This window comes from Lissotriton helveticus, chromosome 3_1, assembly GCF_964261635.1.
Source record: "Lissotriton helveticus chromosome 3_1, aLisHel1.1, whole genome shotgun sequence".
NCBI classification, from domain to species: domain Eukaryota; kingdom Metazoa; phylum Chordata; class Amphibia; order Caudata; family Salamandridae; genus Lissotriton; species Lissotriton helveticus.
The window spans coordinates 11,377,567-11,399,882 of NC_136061.1; the positions used below are offsets into that span (position 1 = coordinate 11,377,567).

The window sequence follows — 22,316 nt, forward strand, 5'->3', positions numbered from 1 at the left end:
AAGTAGACGGCGGCCGTAAGTTCGTGAAGGCTGCGGCAGCGGTTGTTGGTCGATTCTTAAAGAAGTTCCTTAGGCATAATTTGCGGAAAAATCGGGTTAGTTCAGTTTGGATATTGAATCTGTTGACCTGCGACGTCGGTACAAATGATAGACCTTTAGAGAGTACACTAGTTTCTTCACTTGTAAGTGTATATCTTGATAGATTGATGATAGGACTTGTGATCGTTATAGTTGTAGAGGTGTTTCTGGGGATCCCCCCGTCACCATCTGTAGGTTTTCCTCCTGGTGCTCCTCTCGCCGTGGTCCTCCGCTTGAAAATGTACCTGTTTGGTGTTCTGACCCTGTTGTCTTCCTCCATCCCACGTCTGTTGGTTCTGGCCTCTGGTTGGGCGATTGCTCCAAGATCCCCCTCTGCCTCTGCCTCTTGGCGGCCTCCATTGGGTATCTCCTAAAAAAGACGTTTGGGGGCCACTCATGTGACCCTGTGGGGGCTGGTACCATTGGTCTTGTGGTTGGTAGTTTGCTCCTGGTTGTTCGTTTTCACTCTCACCACTATATGAGGAGTCGGAAAAGTTGGTGAATCTGCGTGTTCCCCTGTAGCCCCCTCTACCTCTGTAAAAGAAATGGCCCTGTGTATCCTGTCTGTAGTAATCAGCTTGGAGATAGGGGTAAGTCTTCTTTTTATCATAGTACTGGATGTCTTTGGATAGTTTGTCCAGTTTCTTCGTTTGTGTTTCTATGTCAAAATCTTTCAAAGTTTTTTTCAATCGTTCAAGGGTCTCTTTAGCATCACTGAAGGCCGCGTGGCTACTTATTTCTGCTTTTAGATCTTCTATCTCTTTAGCCAGCTGTTCAACCTGTTCTTTTGCAGTCTCCACTCCCAGCACCATCCAGTGCCGGGAGCAGTTGTTTGCCACGAAGCTAAAACCTTCTTTAAACTTTGGGCTGTCCACAAATATAGCGGGTACGTTTCGGGCGTGAAGTCCAGTGGGGATGATGTTGGCTCTCAAGTACCCAGTAAGTAAGTGTCCGTGTAGTTTAGTTCTCACTAACTTCTTTTCGAGACGTTCTAGTTTGTTAATTTTCCCGTTAAGTGAGTAGTCTATGTTGGTGCTATGGGATGAAAGGAAAGCATTCCCTGTGTCTCCCCCGATCAAGTCCTTTATATAATCTTCCGTATAAGAGAGGGTCTCTAGTGACATACTTGTATCCCCCTCCCTGGATGCAGAATACTCGTTTAGTGAGTAGTATTACTTGAATATATAACCACACTCTGTTAGGACCATTGTATGTGATGAGCATTAATAATTCCGTTAAAATTTGAACGTATATGATGAACATAAAATATCCGTTTGTAATCAGATTAGAACGTGATTTTAATGAACTGTATAGACTCTTAATATGGTGGATATCTGATGTATTATAATTATGCACCTACATGTTTGATATATAGAATAGAGTTATTTTACATGACGACAGTTCCCGCATCACAGCAATCACGCCTGATGTTTGCACGTGCATGCCCCGGCCAAGACACATTTTTCTGCCTATGAGGCAGATTCATGATCCATCGGCCCCTTGTCAAACTCTTACAAACCTGCAAGACTCTTTTCAGACGTTCCCCTGCAGTTAAGAGTCCGGCGCCACGGCACTCCCCAACGGAGACTGCCGATTGGCCACCAGAGCCGAGCCCGTCTTTTGAGATTAGCAGCTAGCGCCTGCACCGCGAGCAGCCACAATCCCGGCGAAGCCAAGGTGCGCTGACCGCTGCAGTCCTGCTAAAGAAAAATAAGGTATGTGTATGCTCTCATTTGATCGCTACCAAACCGTGTGTCCTAAGCAAACAGTCGACACAGTAAGAATTGCCAAACAGCCTGTGGGCAATTTCTTTCGACTGTATAGTCACATCGCGGCTGAAATGAGCATTCTTAATGGATAGGAGAAACTTTAACTAATCGTTCCATTAAACTTTTTTACAATCACCATAGTGTAGCTATCTGCAATAATGGTCATGTGCCGAACAGAAACCTAACCTGTATTTCTGTTTCATGATCCTCCCAGAAAGATGTGCAGCTCACATTGAAGCATACTATAGGAAGACACCTTTCATTAAAGATGCCGGATCAAAGTAAGTTGATGCCTACCGGCTTACCCTTCATCATGATGACCCATGAAATGTGTAGCATTCCCGGCCCTACCCCTCCCCCATCCTTTCTTATAATGTATTTCAGATTTCGAAACTAACAGGAGCAAACCTAAGCCCAAGACGTGACGCAAGACTTGCCGTCCGCCTCTCACCATGTAGGTAACTTCTCGGTTAGCCCACATGCAAAGCGCCTCCCAACCACAATAGATAATCAAAATTAGGCCATGTCCTGTTTTCTAGGCTCTCCATCCTGTCCTGATGAAGACCCCAGCATGAGGGAAGAATAACCCTTCGATTTATACGGGGTCGAAACGTAGACTACGCCGAACCCTACACGCCATAGGAACCAATGAACAATTCTCTTTAACCTATGTGTGATTTACTTTGGGAACACTGATATTACCTTAACTGTAAAGGCGTTATTATTTTAATTTGATGCAATACTGTCAAACCACCTTTACCACGTCCCACACCTACCTCTCACTCCCTTCTTCCTATCCTCACTGAGAGCACCATTTGTGTAATGACTGTACCAATTACATTAATGATATACAGATGTTTTATGAATAATTGTATGCAGGAATTAGTAAAACGACTGCATGTATAAAGAATAAATACAATTCTTGGAATACTGCATACGATATCTTCATTGCGCTAAACACATGAAAAATATTGTGAAAAATAATTGTGGTGTTTAAAACTCTACTATATACCAAGTATGAATAATTGCAAAAATACCTATTCTACTCGGACCACCCGATCTTTGTACTTGCCGATATTCATGTGCCTCAATTACGAATATGACTGTACCACCTCTTGGTGTTAGTCCATTTTCTATAAGTTTAAGTGTTATAGTTTTTCTTATGTTGACCGGGATGAGTATTGCATCCGGGTCGGTCTGCAGGAGACTATTGTCATCCGCTAGGGGTTGAGCTGCTATTCTAGCTGTCTCCCTTTCTTCTTCTCCGTCTGACATTTAACTGACAGGAAGGTATTTGTTGCAGATCAAGTTTGAAGGAAACAAAGATTAGGTGAACAATATTTTGGAACACTGTATCCTTCAACGTTGAAGAAACCAAAAACTATACATAGAAATTTCTTCCTACTAAGTTCCGGCGGATTTTAACCTTTGACCCACTCCAGACGTCTTTGGAGTATTTACGGGAGAAAGGGTCTGTGTGAAAAAGCACGACTGAGTTACTCTAATGTCTTGCGTTAGATTTATCGCCTTACCAAACGTTTGGGCGCCATGTAGTGTAGTTCCTATAGTCCCAATAGGCTCTGAGCATTGGAATAATATCTTCAGTAGTGTAGACGTAGGACTGAGGTTAACTAGGTCTCTACTGACTATATTAGACTTAAATTTTTTGCCAGCTAGCTCAGAGTTCACTAGAAACGTTCTCGAATAAGCGAGGAGGAGTTTAACCTCCCTGGATAGACAAGAAGGGATTTAGTTTCTGACAACCATAAAACATGACATCTTTGCTCTCCCTGAATAAGAGTGTATCTCTAGAGTCGTGTGAAAGCAAAAGACAGCTATTTCACTCAGTCAATAAGTGCGTACTTAGTTTCACCAGATTGCAGAGAAAAAGAGAGACGGGCGTTTTCAATAAAAGGTGTTATTTATTGAGCAGTCTCCTTCCTCATACAAGAGAAATGAATTGCTACAATTGCAATACTTATAGTTAAGTAAAGTGCATATAGTAAAAGCAGGATTATAAAATAATACTGTAAAAGCATTGATATGGTTTCTAAGCCATATGATACTTTAAAATGGATAAAATAGATACATACATATATACATTGACTAATCGTACTCAACTGGTGCTTCTAACTACGCCTAACCCGGTGTACCTGACCTAAGCCTAATACGTGGGACGGAGTAAGTAAGTAGCAGTTTAAGTTAAGTTTGTTTTGCCAAGAATCTGACTCAAGAATTCTCTGTAAGGGTTTAGTCAGTTCAGTACCTGGGTATTAGAAGGCAGGAGGGCTGGTATCTCTCTCTCAGGACTCGGTATCCCAGTCACCCGCAAGGGTGGGCTGGAAACGCCGGAGGCTGGATTTCTTGGCAGGAGAAAAGACAGCGTCTTTCTCAGCGCGTCAAAAGGGAGGGGCAGCGTCCGTGGGCTCTCGCATCAGCTGGGCAAGTGGATAGCTGCTCCAGATACACCACCACCGTGTCTTTGCTTAAGGCAACGTTGGTATATTTATACCTGCAAGGTGCCGGGATTGACGTAAGGCTGGACATAAGACGTCAATAAAGATGTCACTAAGAACTGGTCGTTCTTACAGTGTTTTACATGAGTTCTTGGACGAAATCAAAACAAAGGCAGCGGGGATTTCCCAGGTTACTGGAGGCTTGGATTCGTTTAAGAACTCGGTATGCTTTCTAGGGGGCTGGAGGAGTAGGCTTGCTTAATGTGACAGCATGCGCTATGACTGAATTATGAAAAGGGTTTCTATGCCGTTGTAGGGATATTATTGATTTATAACCAGACAAGGGCAAAGAATAGGAATATCGATTCAGGTACCTAGATAAACACACTACAGGCTCAATAATGATCCTGCTGCACTCCGTAATGGATAGCATACGCCTACAAACAGTGGGGTAGTACAGTGACTTGGAATGTTCTACGATCCAGAAAGATCTAAATCAGGCCAAGAATACACCCCGTTCCCTGTCCCTTGCAAGTGGCACAACAGGATCTCATAGGATACTGTATCAAAAGTGGCGCTTAGGTAATGAAGAGCCGCAGAGTTTCCTTCATACAAACTGCTTCGGATTTGCTCTGTCACTGTCAACAACTCGGATTCGGTGCTGTGTCATCATCTGAAACCATTCTGTGAGGAGCCCAGTATCTCATTGAGCTCTACAAACTCTGTGAGGAAGGCGTTCACATGAGATTCAGTAGCTTCAGCGAGGAAAGGGAACTGATATAGTTTTCTGGCTTGGATGGCTCCAAAGATATTTTTTTAATAGTGTTGTTACTTTAGCATGTTTCCTTGCAAGTGGTAAGGATGCCAAGGTCAGGGATAGATTAATCAACTCCCTCCATACTGTGTTTTTTAGGTCTCGTCTACGCAGTGCGCATGCACTGCTTAGCAGGGCCTTTAGCCATCACTCTGCTCATTTTCAAGAACACACTCGTGCTTGTGGCAGCATCCACCTTGTGGGGGCGAGCAGGGGCACGAGTGCAGTGCTGGAAAATGAGCAGAATGCTCTTCCAAGTGCACTTGTGCGTTCCTCTCTCCTCGCCCACACATCCCGGCCACTTCAAAGAATCACAGTCTTCAAAATTCGGTCTGGGACTCATTCGGGAGCCTACGGGTTGAGAGTTGTGATTTAAACTACTAAATGTATAATTGCTGCTTATTTCAGCTATTCTCTTTGTAAAGTGTTCTTTATTTGTGGGTTTGTAAGCAACCACTTGGTCATCTCCAACGTTTTCTATCCACTTAAAGTACTAGAAACGTTCAGATGCCACGAGACAACCAATCCCCCCACATAAACGCTGAATGTTCGCTTTGGTGCCCTGTATCTAGGGTCCTGCTCTCAACATATTCATACTGTTGCGCCTCTTAAGTACCTGCGCATTTTGTGTGCCTTTTCTCTATCTCCACAGGTGTCACAAATATATGCCCAGGGCCATGCACCTTAAGCACGCATTAATTAATTAATTATACCTTAAGCACGCATGCCAGCATTTCGGCATAAGAAGTGATGTTCCCACACTCAAATCTTACCTTCCTCCACCGGACACAGATTTGTAATTATTTGACCATTTCTGCTTTGGAGATTTGGGTTAGTCTCCACCAAATTCACTGTCTCAAAGAGTGTAAATGACTTCGATAGGCGAGAGCAAGGAGAAGCAGTCTGAAGCAAGTTGAAACTGATTGACAGGGTTCAGGGCAGCATAGAAGGCTCAGAGCCACAGAAATCCAGAAATTGGTTAAAGAAAAACTGCCACCGGGAAAAGAGGTTAGTTTTGTGACGAAAGATCAGGAAAATCGCCCACCTTTTGACACACTCGGCCCTCATCCAAGTGGTGATCGCCTTGGTCCTCTCTCGCCTAGATTTTTCGAACTCATTATATCTGGGCCTCCCCCTCACTCTGTCCAGATGACTACAGATCGTCCAAAATCAAGCTGCGAGGCTAATATTCAAAAGTAATCGAAGGACTTCGGCGAAACCCTTGCTAGCCTCTCTTCATTGGCTTCCTATCGAGCATCGGATCACATTAAAAGTAGGATGCCTGGTTCACAAAGCGCTCCATGGCAAAAGCCCCAGGTTCATTAATCACCTAATAAATAAATACGAACCAACTCGGAACCTTCGCTCTGCCCATCAGTCCCTCCTTAAACTACCACTGTATTAGAGAAAACGACTTGGAGGATGTCGATTCGCTTATCTTGCCCCCAAGACCTGGAACAGCTTCCCCCTGTCTCTCCGGTCCTGTACTAACCTGGTGAAATTCAGGGGTGCTCTGAAGACCTTGTTATTCAAGCAAGCGCACGGTTAGACTACTTTTCACCATCTGTCTCCCCTCAGCGCCATGAAACCTCTGGGTGACCGTGCGCTTGATAAATTCCGAATAACATAACATAACATAACATAACGATACACACGTCACATGGGCCACATGCATTGCTAGGAAACTTGCTTTAACAGGAACTAATCACTACCAGCGAGCTTCACTTAGTGCATTTTACAACAAATTTGTTTATGAACGCGGCAACATATATCACGTTGCCACAAAGCTGCCTCACTTCTCGCTCGCCGTACTGGGATTTCAAAGGGGCCAAAAGAAGGCATTTCACACATAATAAAATAACCTGACATATGATGGGTGACCTTAGAGCACTCAGTGTTACATGCCAGTGGTAGTGTTACTAGCACGTGATTTAAAAAACAATCATATGTCATCCATGGTGAGCACAGTGGTGAGCATGCTCATATGGGAGTTAACTTTGTTAACTGTTGACACTTAAAAACATAGCAGCAGAACTCAAAACAAGCCATTCATAGCACTCACCTATCTAATTGTCATTTTGTCAAAATAACTTCCATGGTCACTTGCTGTATGCAAGTATTGTATCCAAACAGCAAACCAGACAAGGAGGCAGCAATATGGCCTTCTCTGAATATCTCTTCTATTCGAATTATTACTTTAAGCAGAACGAAATCCATTCTTTTACAAACAACTGTGCCTTTAACCTAGTCTAGAGAAATGTATGATCGGCAAGTTGCAAGGACAGCAGCAGAGATACATACATTATTATCGACAAATTGCCCCGTGCATTTAGTAGAAATGTTAAGTCAAATCTTAAATATGTCTGATACCAGTGGCATCGCACATGTATTTAAGACAGTTTTTTGGGACTGTTAGCACCCTTTGAAGCAGTCCTGAGCATCTTCCCGAATTTCGTGCTCTCCGTGTTCGGCGGCCTGCCTCTCATCTTGGGACGCGTAACAGGAATCTTATTTTTGTTCCTTCTGCTCCAATATGGCAAGTCCACCCACAAACAAAACTCAGGCTACCATGGAAGAAATGATGATTAATGATTAAAGCAATACATTTCTTCATAATCTGATGAACCTTCTAAATAATCATGTTCTGTAAATTTTGCTGACATTTCTAAAACTGACATCATATTATTAATATTTTCAAAGTCCCAATCATCAGAGAAAGTACTATGTGATACAAAGTCAGTTAAAGAAACCTTGAACTGGTGTGGATATTTCAAGAGTTCAACCGGGCCATAGATGTCGTAATCAGTAGTGTCCCATGCTACACCACCAGGTATAGGAATGGCTGTGATGTTTACTGATGATAGTTCTCTTTTTTCAATGTGAGAAGATCTGTGAGGCTTTAGAACCAAGTTGATGTTCTGACTTGCTGTGTCCATTGTACTATATTTTCCATCAATCATTCTTCCCAAGCTTAAAACCAAAATGAGCCAGAGTAGGAGGAAAAGTACACCTAACACAATCCAGTTGATGAAAGAGTTCAGTTGTTTTTTCTTTGAAAAGTTTTATTTCCTGGCATTTCTACATGTTCAATTGGATCCTCATTAAGTCATCGAAATTGATGAAGTAGCCAGATGCAGTTCTGTCAATTGTTGGGATTGCTTCTGGATTTTCATTAATCTTTGGATTTGTATAGTCAGAGGCTACATCATTGTAGATTGGTGTTTTTTGACGGACTGTTGCAATTTGGGTTTCAAGAGGCACAAGTTCCATGGCTTTGTTGCATAGTCCTTCTTTATTTACTGCAGGTTTATCAAACCTGTGATTAGCCTCTCAGTTTGAACCTCTTGAATTGTAGCAAGGTTTGATCTTCTGCTACTTCTTGGGAGTCCACTGGGCCTACTACTTATTATTACCACATGATTATGGTTTTACCAGGTCGATGGATACAACTCTGGTCTCCTTTTTACCAGCAAGGGGCGGTAGTACTACTGATCTTGTTAAGACAGGAACTGCTTTTCTGTAAGAAGGCCCAAATTCCTTCTTCACCGTGATCTTTTCTCTGACCAGATCCCCAATCTTTGGAATCCAGACAGGTCTTGCTGGGACCGGTGGTTTTTCTTCAGTGTCCGTTGGCTTTAGCTTTGTGTTACTTAGACTTCTTGTTTCATTTAAGTCCTGTAAAACATCCAAACGATCTTTGACATCAAAGGTTTTTTGTTCCACCACTGAAGTGTGACTATCGAGGTCTTCAATTATCATTCTTGTACCAGACAAAAGTTCATATGGAGTGATTCCACCCAGTATAGACCGATATCTCTGATAGTATAGACCGATATCTTTGATAAACGCAGACGCCAAGGCTTTTGCTAAAATACTGGCAAATCGACTCGCACCTCTCATGCCCGAATTGGTCAACACTCAACAACATGGATTTGTCACAGGACGTGATACTACCGTCCATACTAATATGGCTATCACAGCTTTTGATGTAGCATCGATTAATCACACCTCACTCGGAATGGTCTTGTTAGATGCTGAATAAGCCTTTGACCGAGTGGGGTGGGATTTTTTGTGGGCTGTCCTCGAGACCTTCGGCATTGGGGGAAGATACCTTGGATGGATTCGGATGCTATATTATCAACCAATGGCAAGGATTAGCTACGCAGGAAGGAGCTCTCTCAGTTTTCCAATTGGAAGAGGAACCCAGCTGGGGTGCCCTCTTTCACCCCTGCTGATCACTGGAACCATTCCTTAATGCATTATTAGCACAGGATGATATTAGTCCATTCCAGCATATGCGGAATAGCTTAAAAATTACAGCATACGTAGACGATGTCGCGATCTTTACTACTGATGTACTCAAGGCTATACCTACAGTAATAGAACAGGCAAAACAATTCGGAAATGTATCTGGATACAAATTAAATATAAACACAACTCAAGTTATTACTAACTATAATCCATCAGGCCTGGTACCAGGTTTGTGCTCCAATGCAGTATATATGGGTGTTAAAATATCTGCAAAGATTGAAGAAATAATAGCCCTTAACTATGATCCACTTTTGAAGGAAGTGGCTAAATCTTTAAAAAAAATGGCATAAGATACCGTTAAGTCTGGCTGGGCGTATAAACTTAATAAAGATGAAAATAGCACCCAAATGTCTCTATTTATTTAGATTGATTCCGTTACGCCCCAATAACCTTTTTTTTGTAAAAACTCGGTGGAGTCTGTGGCAGCTACATATGGGGCTACAAAAAAGCTAGGAGAGCAATAAATCTTTTAAAGCTCCCAATTGAAAAAGGGGGATTAACGTTCCCCGACTTTAGATTATATTTTTTTGCTTCTTTTTTTCATCAAATACGTAGCCTACTGAGAAATGAAAACTCCTTATTTTTTCATCATTTTATGTTAGGGCATGATAGTAAACAATTTTTGGCCCAAACAAATGACCCAAACTATTACAAACGAGTCAAGTTTAAGACTGCTAAGCATATCGTACAAATTTGGAAGCAAATTATGATTCTTGACAAGACGTCCTTTTTTAATGCTGAACTAATGTTATGGGGGAACCCAGGACTTCCTGAAATATTCTCAGGTGGGGAAGGGACAGCCTGGTCTAGCCATGGCATTAAAACTTTGGGAGACCTTTATGGACCTGATGGTTTATTAGGGTTTTCATCACTTAAATTATTATATAATTTGAATGATAGGATGTATTTTAAATACATGTAAATTCAAGACTTTCTAGTTCGGAGAATGAATATTAAAGAAGTCCGACACTTGGATATTCTACAATGCTTATATTCAGATAGGACTAAGGGCCCGATGTAGGTAGGCATTTACCGGTCGGTAACGGCCGAATTCGGCCGTTACCGACCGGTAAATGCCTTTTCCAATGTAGGGGGCATGTATTTACAGATTCTGTATTTTTACCGAATCTGTATTTACCGAATCGGTACAAATACCGAATTGGTAAATACAGACTGGGTAAAAATACCGAATCTGTAAATGCAGATGTAGGTGGCTCTTTAAAGAGTGCCACAGGCCCCTAAGAATTCGTTATTTACCATGTAATACTATTGCATGGTAAATAACGAATTCAGGTGTGCATGCACATCTGTGCATGTGCACCTGTGCCATGTGACACACAGACATGCCCTTAGGGCATGTATGTGTGCCACATGCCACACAAGCCTGACATTGGGGTGCTACAGGGTGTCAAAGTGACACCCTGTTTCCCCTGGCAGGATTCGGTATTTACCGATTCGGTAATTACCGAATCGGTATTTGCCATTGATTCCTATGGGCCCATAGGAATCAATGGCAAATACTGATTCTGTATTTACAGAATCGGTAAATAATTGAAAAAGAAAAATTACCTACATCTGCCTACTTCCAATTTACCTACTCTTAAATACCGAATCGGTATGATTCGGTATTTAAGAGTAGGTAAATCGAGATTACCTACATCGGGCCCTAAGTCACTTAGCAGTAAAAGCTATTGTCTTTTGAACCAGGCAAAAGGAGATGATTGTGTTAATTTAGCATCCAAATGGTCCGACCGGCTAGGATTAAGTATAACTCCCAAGCAGATATCTGCTTCCTTTACCCAACTTAACCGAGTAGTACAGTCTTCTAGTATGAGATTGCAGTCTTACAGAACCATTTGCCAACTATATTACACTTCTCAAAGAATCTCAAGTTGGGTACTAGATAATCGCTCAAATGAACGTACAAGTTGCCCCAAATGTAAATTAGAAGCTGCCGATATTGTCCATATGCTTTTCTCATGTCCGGCGTTATCAGAGTTTTGGAAGGGCATTGTAGGAGTACTAGATAGAAAACATAGTATATCACCATCCCTTTCAGCTCATCTGATTTTATTAGATCTGCAGGAATCAAATAGTCCAAACAAAGATTTGAACTCTATCTTATATGCCTGCGCAAGACTAACTATAGCTAGGGCATGGATATCTCCAGATCAATCAATCATCAATCAATCATAGCATTTGTATAGCGCGCTACTCACCCTGGAGGGTCTCAAGGCGCTTGGGGGAAGGGGTCCGCTATTGCTCGAACAGCCAGGTCTTGAGTTGTTTCCTGAAGGCGAGATGGTCCTGGGTCAGTCGAAGGTGGATGGGGAGGGAGTTCCATGTCTTGGCCGCCAGGTAGGAGAAGGATCTGCCTCCGGCGGTGGCTCTTCGAATGCGTGGTACCGCGGCGAGGGCGAGGCTAGTAGATCGTAGCTGGTGGGTAAGCGTGTAGAAGGCCAGTCGGACGTTGAGGTACTTGGGCCCAGGTCGTGGAGAGACTTGTGTGTGTGGGTGAGGAGCCTGAACGTGATCCTCTTGATGATGGGGAGCCAGTGCAGGTCCCTTAGGTTGCCGGAGATGTGGCTGCACCGGGGGATGTCCAGGATGATTCGGGCGGAGGCGTTCTGTAGCTTGGCTGTGGTTCCGGCGTAGAGGGTGTTTCCGTAGTCCAGTCGGCTGGTGATGAGTGCCTGGGTGACCGTCTTCCTGGTTTCTGTCGGGATCCATCGAAAGATCTCGCGGAGCATGCGTAGGGTGGTGAAGCACGATGAGGAGACGGCGCTGACCTTTCTGGTCATCGAGAGGGAAGAGTCCAGGATGAAGCCCAGGTTGCGTGCGTGGTCTGTTGGCTTGGGAGCGGTGCCCAGGGCGGGAGGCCACCAGGAGATGTCCCAGGTGGAGGGCGATGGTCCCAGGATGAGGACTTCCGTCTTGTCTGAGTTCAGTTTGAGGCGGCTGTTCTTCATCCACTCGGCGACATCTTTCATCCCTTCGTATAGGCTGATCTGGCGGTGTCGGGGTTTCTGGTGAGGGAGAGGATCAGCTGGGTGTCGTCGGCGTAGGAGATGATGTTGAGGTTGTGTTGGTGTGCGATGGCTGCAAGAGGTCTCATGTAGACGTTGAAGAGGGTGGGGCTGAGTGAAGATCCTTGTGGTATGCCGCAGATGACTTTGGTGGCCTCGGATCGAAACGGGGGAAGGCGAACTCTCTGTGTTCTTCCGGCGAGGAACGAGATGATCCACTCCAGTGCCTTCTCTTGGATGCCGATGTTGCTGAGGCGTTGGAATAGGGTGCAGTGGCAGACAGTGTCGAATGCTGCGGAGAGGTCCAGGAGGATGAGGGCCGCTGTTTCCCCGTTGTCGAGCAGGGCTCGGATGTCGTCGGTGGCTGCGATCAGGGCGGTCTCGGTGCTGTGATTGGCTCTGAAACCGGACTGCGAGGGTTCGAGGGATTCGTTCGTCTCGATGAAGGCGGCCAGCTGTCTGTTGAGGATCTTCTCGAGGACTTTCACAGGAAAAGGGAGGAGCGAGATGGGGCGGAAGTTTTTGAGGTCGGTGGGGTCCGCTGTTGGTTTCTTCAGTAGGGCGCTGAGCTCGGCATGCTTCCAGCTCTCCAGGAAGGTGGCGGTGTTGAAGGAGGTGTTGATGATGTTCCGGAGTTGGGGTGCGATGGTGGAGTCGGCCTTATTGAAGACGTGGTGGGGGCAGGGGTCGGTCGGAGATCCGGAGTGGATGGTGTTCATCGTGCGGGCTGTGTCTTCGGTGGTCACCGTGGTCCAGGTGCGGAGGGTGACGGTGGGGGGCGTTGGTTCAACGGTTGGGTACGTGGATGGTGCGCCGAAGCTTTTGTGGATGTCGGCGATCTTGCGGTGGAAGAACGAGGCGAGACAGTCGCAGAGATCTTGTGAAGGAGTGATGTCGTTGTTGCCGGTGCTGGGGTTGGAGAACTCCTTGAGGATGCTGAAGAGTTCCTTGCTGTCGTGGGCGTTGTTGTCCAGTCGTTCCTTCAGTGATTTCTTCTTGGTGGTGCGGATAAGCTGGTGGTGCTTGCGGGTGGCTTTTTTGAGGGCGGTCATGTTGCTTTCTCGAGGGTGCGGCAGTTCTTCTTGGAGTCCTGGAGTTCGCCGGTAAACCAGGAGTCTGCTTCTGGGTCTGCTGGGAGGGTTCTTCAGTGGTGCGAGGTCATCGGTGCAGGCGGTCAGCCACTGTGTGAAGTTGCGGGCTGCTTCGTTGGGGTCCGTTGTGCTGGCGGGTGGGCTCTTGCTGAGGGAGGTGGTGAGCTGGTCAGCGGTAATCTTGCTCCAGCTCCTCTGAGGAGCCTGTTGCGGGAGGTGGTGGGTCGTGGTTCTTCTGAAGCTGAAGTGGACGCAGCTGTGGTCGGTCCAGTGGAGTCCGGTTGCGTGGCTGAAGGTGATGTGCTGGCTGGAAGAGAAGACTGGATCAAGCGTGTGGCCGGCGTAGTGGGTGGGGGTGTTGACCAGTTGCTTGAGTCCGAGGTTGGCGAGGTTTTCCAGCAGGGCGGCGGTGTTGCAGTCCTTGCTGTTCTCCAGGTGGAATTTGAGGTTCCCTAGGAGTATGTGCGAACTGATGAAGTCCGTGATGTCTTCGCTGAATTGTGTGCGTGGTCCTGGGGTCTGTAGACGAGGGTGCCTCTGAGGGTTGTCTTTGGGTCGGTGTGTATCTGGAAGTGGAGGCGCTCCGCGGTGACGAAGGTGTCGTTGGAGTCGGTCGTGATGCGGATGGTGTTCTTGTGGACGATGGCGATGCCTCCTACGGTCTGGTTGATGCGGTCCCTCCTGATGATCTTGTACCCGTCCGGGATGGCGATGGCGATGTCAGGGGCTGAGGAGACGTTCATCCAGGTTTCCGTGAGGAAGGCGATGTCTGGTGATGTTGTGTCGAGGAGGTTCCAGAGTTCCACGGCGTGTCTGTGGACGGAGCGGGTGCTGAGCAGGATGCACTTGAGGTGGTTGCTGCTGGTGTTTGACTTGGCGGGAGCGGTGCAGGTTCGGAGGCAGGTGAACTTGCAGGTTTTGCAGGTGAAGGGTGCGTGGATGCATTTCTGGTGGCCCGGCAGCTGGCGGGGTTCCGCCGGCATTGAGTGGGTTGAGGGCGGCGGCGTCGTAGGTCTGTCGGGGCGTCTTGCATCGGCGAGGGCCAGAGGTCCTGGCGCTGGGCGCAGGCCAGGCACGGACGGGCGCAGACGGGCTTGCCTTTGGCGCGCCTTCGGCGCACAATCCGCTGTGCGTACGCGTGGGCATCATAAGAAGGAATCCGGGAGGGCGGGTCAGCTGGGTGGCGGGAGCGGGGCGGCGAATGGGCTGGCGGGTGACCGCACCTGGAGCAGGCTCAGCGGTCACTCCCTCGTGGTCAGCGCTGTCCCCTTAAGAAGGAATCCGGGAGGGCGGGTCAGCTGGGTGGTGGGAGCGGGGCGGCGAATGGGCTGGTCGGGGGCGGGGCCGCAGGGAGGCAGCGGCGGGAAAAGACTCTGGCAAGCGGGCGGCTCAGCGGCGGCTGAGTCGCTCGAGACAGGCAGAACAGGAGGCAGGCAGCAGCAACAGCGGTGACGCGTGGGGGGTTGCCTCGCCTGGAGCAGGCTCAGCGGTTATGGAGTGGTGGGCTCTGGTAAATGAAATATACACTATGGAGATAGCACTAGCAAGATTAAGGGGCCCTAACCCTTTGAGGAAAAAAGAGGGATTATGGGTCATTCTATTCGGGGGAGATTAAAATTTTACAAGATTGTACCTGGCCTTAGATACTAAATTAAGGCACATTCAGACGTAGATCTGCCATTGCCTATTCTTTCTACCTCTGTGTTTATATTTCTGTTTGTTTTTATTATGCTTATGTATATTTTTGTCTGATTTTTGTATAATTATGTTATGAATTGTAAAAGTATTTACTTTACTCTGCCTCTTGTGATATAAAAAAAAGATTTAAAAAAAAGGAGTGAGTCCACCCAGAGAATGTCTTGGCAGATTATTAAGACTACGTTGGACTATGTTTGACCCACCCGTCACCTGAACCTAATACCCTCGCTATTATAGATTGCTTTATGTCACGTTTTTTTCTCTCCACTACCGCATTTCCCTCAGGATGGAATGGACTAGAGTACCGCAATGCAATGCCCAAGCTGGCCATGGCCTCCTTGTAAGCTCGAGAGCTAAACGCAGGACCCTGGTCAAAATGTAGCATGCCAATTGCGTATGTGCCGATAAAGACTCGCATATCTTTTATAATAGTTCTGGCGTCAGCCGAGCGCTGGGGCCACATCCAAATGAATTTAGTGCAGGAATCCACTGCGACCATGATATATTTATAGTTGCCATCCCTTTGTAAGGGACCACAGTGGTCCAGGTAAACACTTGCTAATGGTTTATCTGAGATTAGAAGGGGCGTCTGTGCAGGTCGTTTCACTGTTGATACTTTCATTTTTTGGCATATTTCACATTCCAGAACACAGTTTCTAGTCTGTTTTTTCATGCGTGGCCACCAATATCTCTGTTTTAATAATGATACTGTGGCAGAAACACCAGCCTGTGCAGAAGCGAGCCCTTCGTGTGCCGCTAAAATTAATCCTAACCTGTGTTCCATGTTTGGAATTTCCCTATCCCCCACTCCAGGGATTACAGCAAATGGAACATTCTTCGCATCAGTTTTGTAAAAGTGCTTTACTGGAAAGCCTTTCGGGAGTGTATTACCACTGTCTTTTACTGAAGCACTGACAGCTTGCATTATCTCGCTGTCTATTTTTGTTTTTGACCGGGTAATGGCAGCTACGGAAGCCATTTGCACAGGTGCCTTCGCGGCCTCATCAGCCAATGAATTCCCTGCAATGTGAACGCCATCACGTTGATGACTCAGTGTATGTATCACGTGAGTCTTCTGTAGTTCTTTCTGTAAAAGAATTACTTGTTCCCAAAGCATTTTATGCTTGATTGTGCCACCTTTTGCATCTTTGAAACCGTTTTGAACCCAGTTCTGCAAGTATTCATTGTAAGACCGGACGCAATAATACGAATCGCACACTATTAGGGGTCGATTCCGATTCGGGGAAAAAAACGTCCGTACGATTTGTATCCGGAGCCCTCTCCGTACGAATCGTACCCATCCGTCCGAGTCGCGAAGTATGATCCATATTCCGTGAATCCGTCCAAATCGTCGCGATCCGTACGTATTGAAAGGCCGAAACCGTGACCCGTACGACTCGTACGCATACCGTACGAATCGTACACATGCCGTATGACCCGACGAGTACGATCCGGACCGGGGTTCGTACGGTCCACGTCAGGTAAGGGCGAGTCGTATGGAAAAGCACACAAACACATACACACCGTACGGTCCGTACCCCCCCATAATCGCAGGGGTACGCACCGTACCCCTGCGATCATGGGGTGTACAAGCCGTACCCCCATTATACGATCTGTGTACGAGCCGTACCCCCATTGTACGATCGGTGTACGAGCCGTACCCCCATGTACGATCGGTGTACGAGCCGTACCCCATGTACGATCGGTGTACGAGCCATACCCCTTGTACGATCGGTGTACGAGCCGTACCCCCGTTGTACGATGGGTGTACGAGCCGTACCCCCATTGTACCCCATGTACGATCGGTGTACGAGCCGTACCCCCATTGTACGATGGGTGTACGAGCCGTACCCCCATTGTACCCCATGTACGATCGGTGTACGAGCCGTACCCCCATTGTACGATGGGTGTACGAGCCATGTACGGCTCGTACACCGATCGTACATGGTGTACGGCTCGTACTCTGCTTTTACGGCTGTTTTCAGCTCCCGTAGAAAAAGGGTTGTACGGTGCGTACGCGACACGTATCGTACTTGCTGGGTCGTAAAAACCAGCCGCGAACCGTACAGATGTCGTGTACAGCGGGTTCCGAGGGAGAATCGTATGGAGATTAGAGTCGTATGGTGTCTTGTACGACTCGTACGGAGTACGGCTCCTGGTACGAATCGTACTTCGTCGTACGTACGGGACGTTTACAGGTACGATTCGTACGGGGAAAAAACGCTCCGTACGACGATTCGGAGCGCTTTTTACTGGATCGGACTCGACCCCCTAGTGTGGTAATTCGCGATCGGTATTTTCAAGCGCCATCTTGAAAGCCTGTAGTTCAGCTCGCTGAGCTGTACAATCTCCGAGTGATTGAGTTTTAGTGACCAGGGGTCCAAACTTTCCTTCGTGCCACCGACCTTTAACGATCGCGCACGCAGCACTATATGCTTGTTTACCCCCAACTGCGGGTTGTGCTGAACCGTCCATATATATTATACAGACGTAGTGTTCTAGAGGCAGGATCTCAATCGGCAGAGGACATTCATATTCATGTTGGAGAAATTCTTGCATTTTTAAGTTAGGATCAAATTCGTATACTACGTCTGGTGCAGCACAAGAATTAACCTATTGTATCCATCTCGGATGTAAAGCTTTAGCATTTGGAAGGCTGTCTATTGTTACTGCCTCTAGGGCAGGTACCGGTGTAACGATTATTATACGTTTACCTTGTGCGCGGGCTCTTTCTTTTGCTACAGCAGTTTGGACCACAGTCAGAATTTTCTCAGTAGAACTGAATTTCATTTCAGCTTGTGTGTACAAGTGTGATTTATAAGCTATTGGTACCGTTTCTCCCTCATTAGAGGTCAGGTACGTAAATCCGCATCTTCCTGGGATGACTTGGATTACAAGGTTGCGTTAGTTTGCGCATGTTTGCAGTTTTGTTTTAGTTAACATGTCTGTTTGTATTGATCGTAACATTTTTGTGTGTTTCTGAGTTCAATTAATTGGCTTGAAATCAGGTTTTATTAATTCGTAGAGAGGTTTAACCCTCACTGCATAGTTTAGAATGTAAGTTCTTCCGAAATTCAGGAAACCTAGAATTGATTGTAAGTTTTTCAGCGTTTTTGGAGTTTGAAGTACTGCACACTTCTCTAAGAAGTTGTCTGCTAGGCTTTTGCCTTCACTTGATAACTCATATCCTAAAAATAGGACAGTGAGGTGGGCATTTTGTGACTTTTTAAAGTTGAATATGTACCCTTCAGATGCGAACCCAAGTATAATGGTGTTCACTCTTTTCAAGTGTGTCTCCAGGTCATCGTCTGTAAGATAGATGTCATCGACATAAGATAATGCTTCATCATCATATATTTCCAGTAATTCTGTTACCCTGGCTGAAAATAATCCTGGGCTGCTCTTGAATCCCTGGGGGAGACGACAAAAATGCTCTGGGGCCCCATACAGGAGAAAGCGGTCTAACACCTGCTTTCTGGTGCATCGTTTTGACAGAAGAAACCATTTGAAATATCTAATGTCGTTTTATATTTTTTGCGCACAATGTTATTCATTAGTGCTGCACTGTGTGAATTTTGTACTGCAAATGTTTTGCAACAAGAGTTTAGGTGTCTGTAGTCCAAAACTAGACAATATGAATCGTCTGGTTTGGAGACATGAAACAAAAGGTTGTTCATTTGTGAGGTGCATGTTTCAATCACCCCCTGGTTTTCAAGTTGATCCAAGAACTCCCTGACTTGTTTTTTTGCTTCTTGCTTAACAGGATACTGTCTCTGTGCAGTAGGTTGATTTTTTAACTGGATTTTATGGTGAGGAGAATCCTCATCCCATCCTACATGATTTTTATATAATGCAGGGGCTTGGGCCACTGCCCATTTTCTAGCTTATGTGTATTTTTTATGAATTGGAATATGATTTGAGAAGGCAGGCATAATCATTTCTTTGCCATGTGAGCACTCCCTGACAAACTCTGGTGGCCAGTCTTTCTCTGCTAGAAGGCCTTTAGATAGATTCTCCCAAAAGAGACCTCTTATTTTCCTAGTTTTGTCCCCTTCTATACGTAATGTTATTTCATATAATTTATGTGGTAAACTAACTCTGGTGTCTGCAGTTTCCACCTGAATGTATTCATTTGTGTCCACTGTCTCCAGAAGATTCATCAGGATCTTGCGAGCTATGGTCACTACTGCTGCGCTGTCTAGCATTGTCTTGGCCCATTCTCTGTCCTTGAGTTGTGTCCTCAGAATCCTTGGCATGTTTTATTTTAATACTATCTACATTCTTTTTGGGAAATTGTAATTGTTTACTTTGATGAGAAGGTTCCTTGTCTTTGGACTTGACGCGCTCTTCTTTATGTTCTGGCCGTCCTCTTCTTTCCGATTTCTGTGTGGAAGTCTGAAAATATCGAGAGGGACGTGTATCATTAACTTGATATCTGTCAGGTTTTCTTAAATTATCCCTATTTCTAAGGTTGTATCTTTTTTCCGAGGGCTCCCGTTGTGGAGACCTGTCCCCTTTTCCAGGATATTTATTTCTCAGTTGGGGAGCCCTTCCTCTGGACTGAAACTGTTTTTCTCTGGGAGTGGTTTGTTTATTACCCTCCCACTTCTTTTTTGGAGTAATGAGATTATTCTTAATAAAGCTTTTTTCAGGATTTTCGGTTAGTTGTGGTTTTAGTGGTTTCCCACCCAAACTATCTCTACCTAATTCTTCATAGGATTTTTCAATTATTCTGGCAAGTTCAAAAGGTAGTTCTGCTATATATGTTTCTTTCAAATTTTGGTGGATTGCTACGGATGCTGCTTCTCCTTTTATGTTGCCTAATAGTATAGCCGAGACTTGCTTAAAGTCTTTCAGTAATTTAATACCTAGATTTAAAGCAGGATTCGGACAGTATTAATTTTGAATCTGTCTTAGTACGTCTGGTATAACCACCATAGACGGAACACCAACTGTTTTTGTGTAAATTGAAGCAAAGACTGTTCCCCAAGTGTCACAGTCCTCCATATGTGGTGTGATCCCCATTGGTAGACAGATTGTCAGAATTCTGTGTTTCTCATTAGGTGTAGTATCAGGAAATACTGCCTCTATTTGAGTAATTTTTTTAGCTAACCAGAATGGAATTTGTTCCCATTTTGCTGGTGATTTGCGAATGACTGATTGTATAGTCTGTGGTGTAATTTCATTTGTGCTCCCCTGGTGAGGGGTGTGCTGTGGAATTTGTATTGCTGGTTGGACTGTTAGAGTCCGCATGACATATTGGACCAATTCTCTATGTATTTTAATTAATTGTTTTAGCTGAACTAAAAGTTCTCTGCCTGACATTCCTTCAATGTCAGGATGTGGTGTATAGCTGGCTAGAACCGGCCAAGTGGCTCCTGGTCTACCTAGTGGACCGAGCCTGGCAATGTGATTTTGATGTTTTAGGGCACCATTAAACCAGAGCTGATGCTCTTGGTAAGTTAGTGGAATTTCAACGTCCTCGAAAGGGACGTATTCCTCTGGAGGTTCCTCCGCTTTGTAGTAGTGGAAATCGTGCGTCACAGCATTTGCTGCCGGAAAATGTATCCATGGATAGAATACCTCTGTCTGCCGATATTCATGGGACTCTACCACAAATATGACTGTACCACCTCTTGATGATACTCCATTATTTATAAGTTTGTAAGTTACACCCTTCTTACATTGACTGGGATGATTATAGCATCCGGGTCATTTTGTTGCAGAGCAAGTTCTCAAGGAAACAAAGATTAGGTGCACAATATTTTGGAACACTGTATCCTTCAACGTTGACTAAACCAAAAACTAATACATAGGACTCTCTTCCTACTAAGTTTTGGCGGATATTAACCTTTCACCCACTCCAGACGTCTATCGGAGTTTTTTACGGGAGAAAGGGGTCTGTGTGAAAAGCACGACTGAGTTACTCTAGTATCTAGCGTTAAATTATCGCCTTACCAAACGTTGGGCGCCATGTAGTGTAGTTCCTATATTCCCAATAGGCTCTGCGCATTGGAATAACATAAACGATAGTTTAGACGTAGGACTTAGGTCGACTAGGTCTCTATTGAATATATTAGACTTAATTATGAATGGCAGCTAGCTCAGAGGTCACTAGAAGTTTTCTCGCGTAAACAAGAAGGTGTTAACTTTCCTGAATAGACAAGAAGGGATTCGTTTCTGACAACCGCATAAACATGACAACTTTGCTCCCTCCAGAATTAGGAGTATATCTCCAGAGTCGCGGAAACAATAGATAACTATTTTACTCAGTCAATCGTGCATGCTTAGTTTCACCAGAAGTGCAGAGAAACAGAGAGACGGCGTTTTCAATAAAAAAAGGTTATTTATTGAACAGTCTTCTTTCTCTTGCAAGAGAAGTGAGTTGCTACAATTGCAATACTTGTCATAAAGTAAAGTGCTTACAGTAAAATGAGTAATATGAAATAATACTGTAAAAGCATGGTATGGTTTCTAAGCCATACGGTGTTTAAAATAGATAAAATATATACATTGATAAAATCATAACTAAACTTACTCAACTGGTGCTTCTAAGATACGCCTACCCCGGTGTACCTAACCTAAGCCTAGTATATGGGAAGGAGTAAGTGAGCTGTAGTTTAAGTTAAGATAGTTACTGCCAAGAATCTGAATTAAGAATTCTCTAAGGGTCTAATCAGCTCCGTATCTTGGTTATAGAATGAAAGAGGTCTTGTATCTCTCTCTCAGGACTCGATCTCCCAGCAACCCGCAATGGTGACAGGGAAACACTGGAGCTGGATTTCTCGGCAGGAGAAAAGACAGCGTCTCTCTCAGTGCGTCAATGGGAGGGTCGGCTTCCTTCGGCACTCGCTACAGCAGGGCGTCGGGCAAGTAGATAGCCGATCTGCTCCAAACCACCGTGTGTTTTGTTAAGGCAGATGCTGGTATATTTATACCTGGAGTTTGACGTAAGGTTGGACATAAGACATCACTAAGAACTCGCAGTTCTTTCAGGACTCCAGGAGTTCTAGGGCAAATCAATACAGAAGCAGGGGGAATTCCCGGACTGCTGGAGGCTTGGTTTGTTTAAG

The 22,316-nt window shown here is 45.3% G+C and overlaps 1 protein-coding gene across 3 annotated transcripts in view; it reads right to left on the minus strand.

Annotated features, from left to right (window-relative positions):
* LOC144824375 (scavenger receptor cysteine-rich domain-containing protein DMBT1-like) overlaps positions 1 to 22,316 on the minus strand; it is a 563,994-nt gene that overhangs the window by 198,315 nt on the left and 343,363 nt on the right. The window lies entirely within an intron of this gene.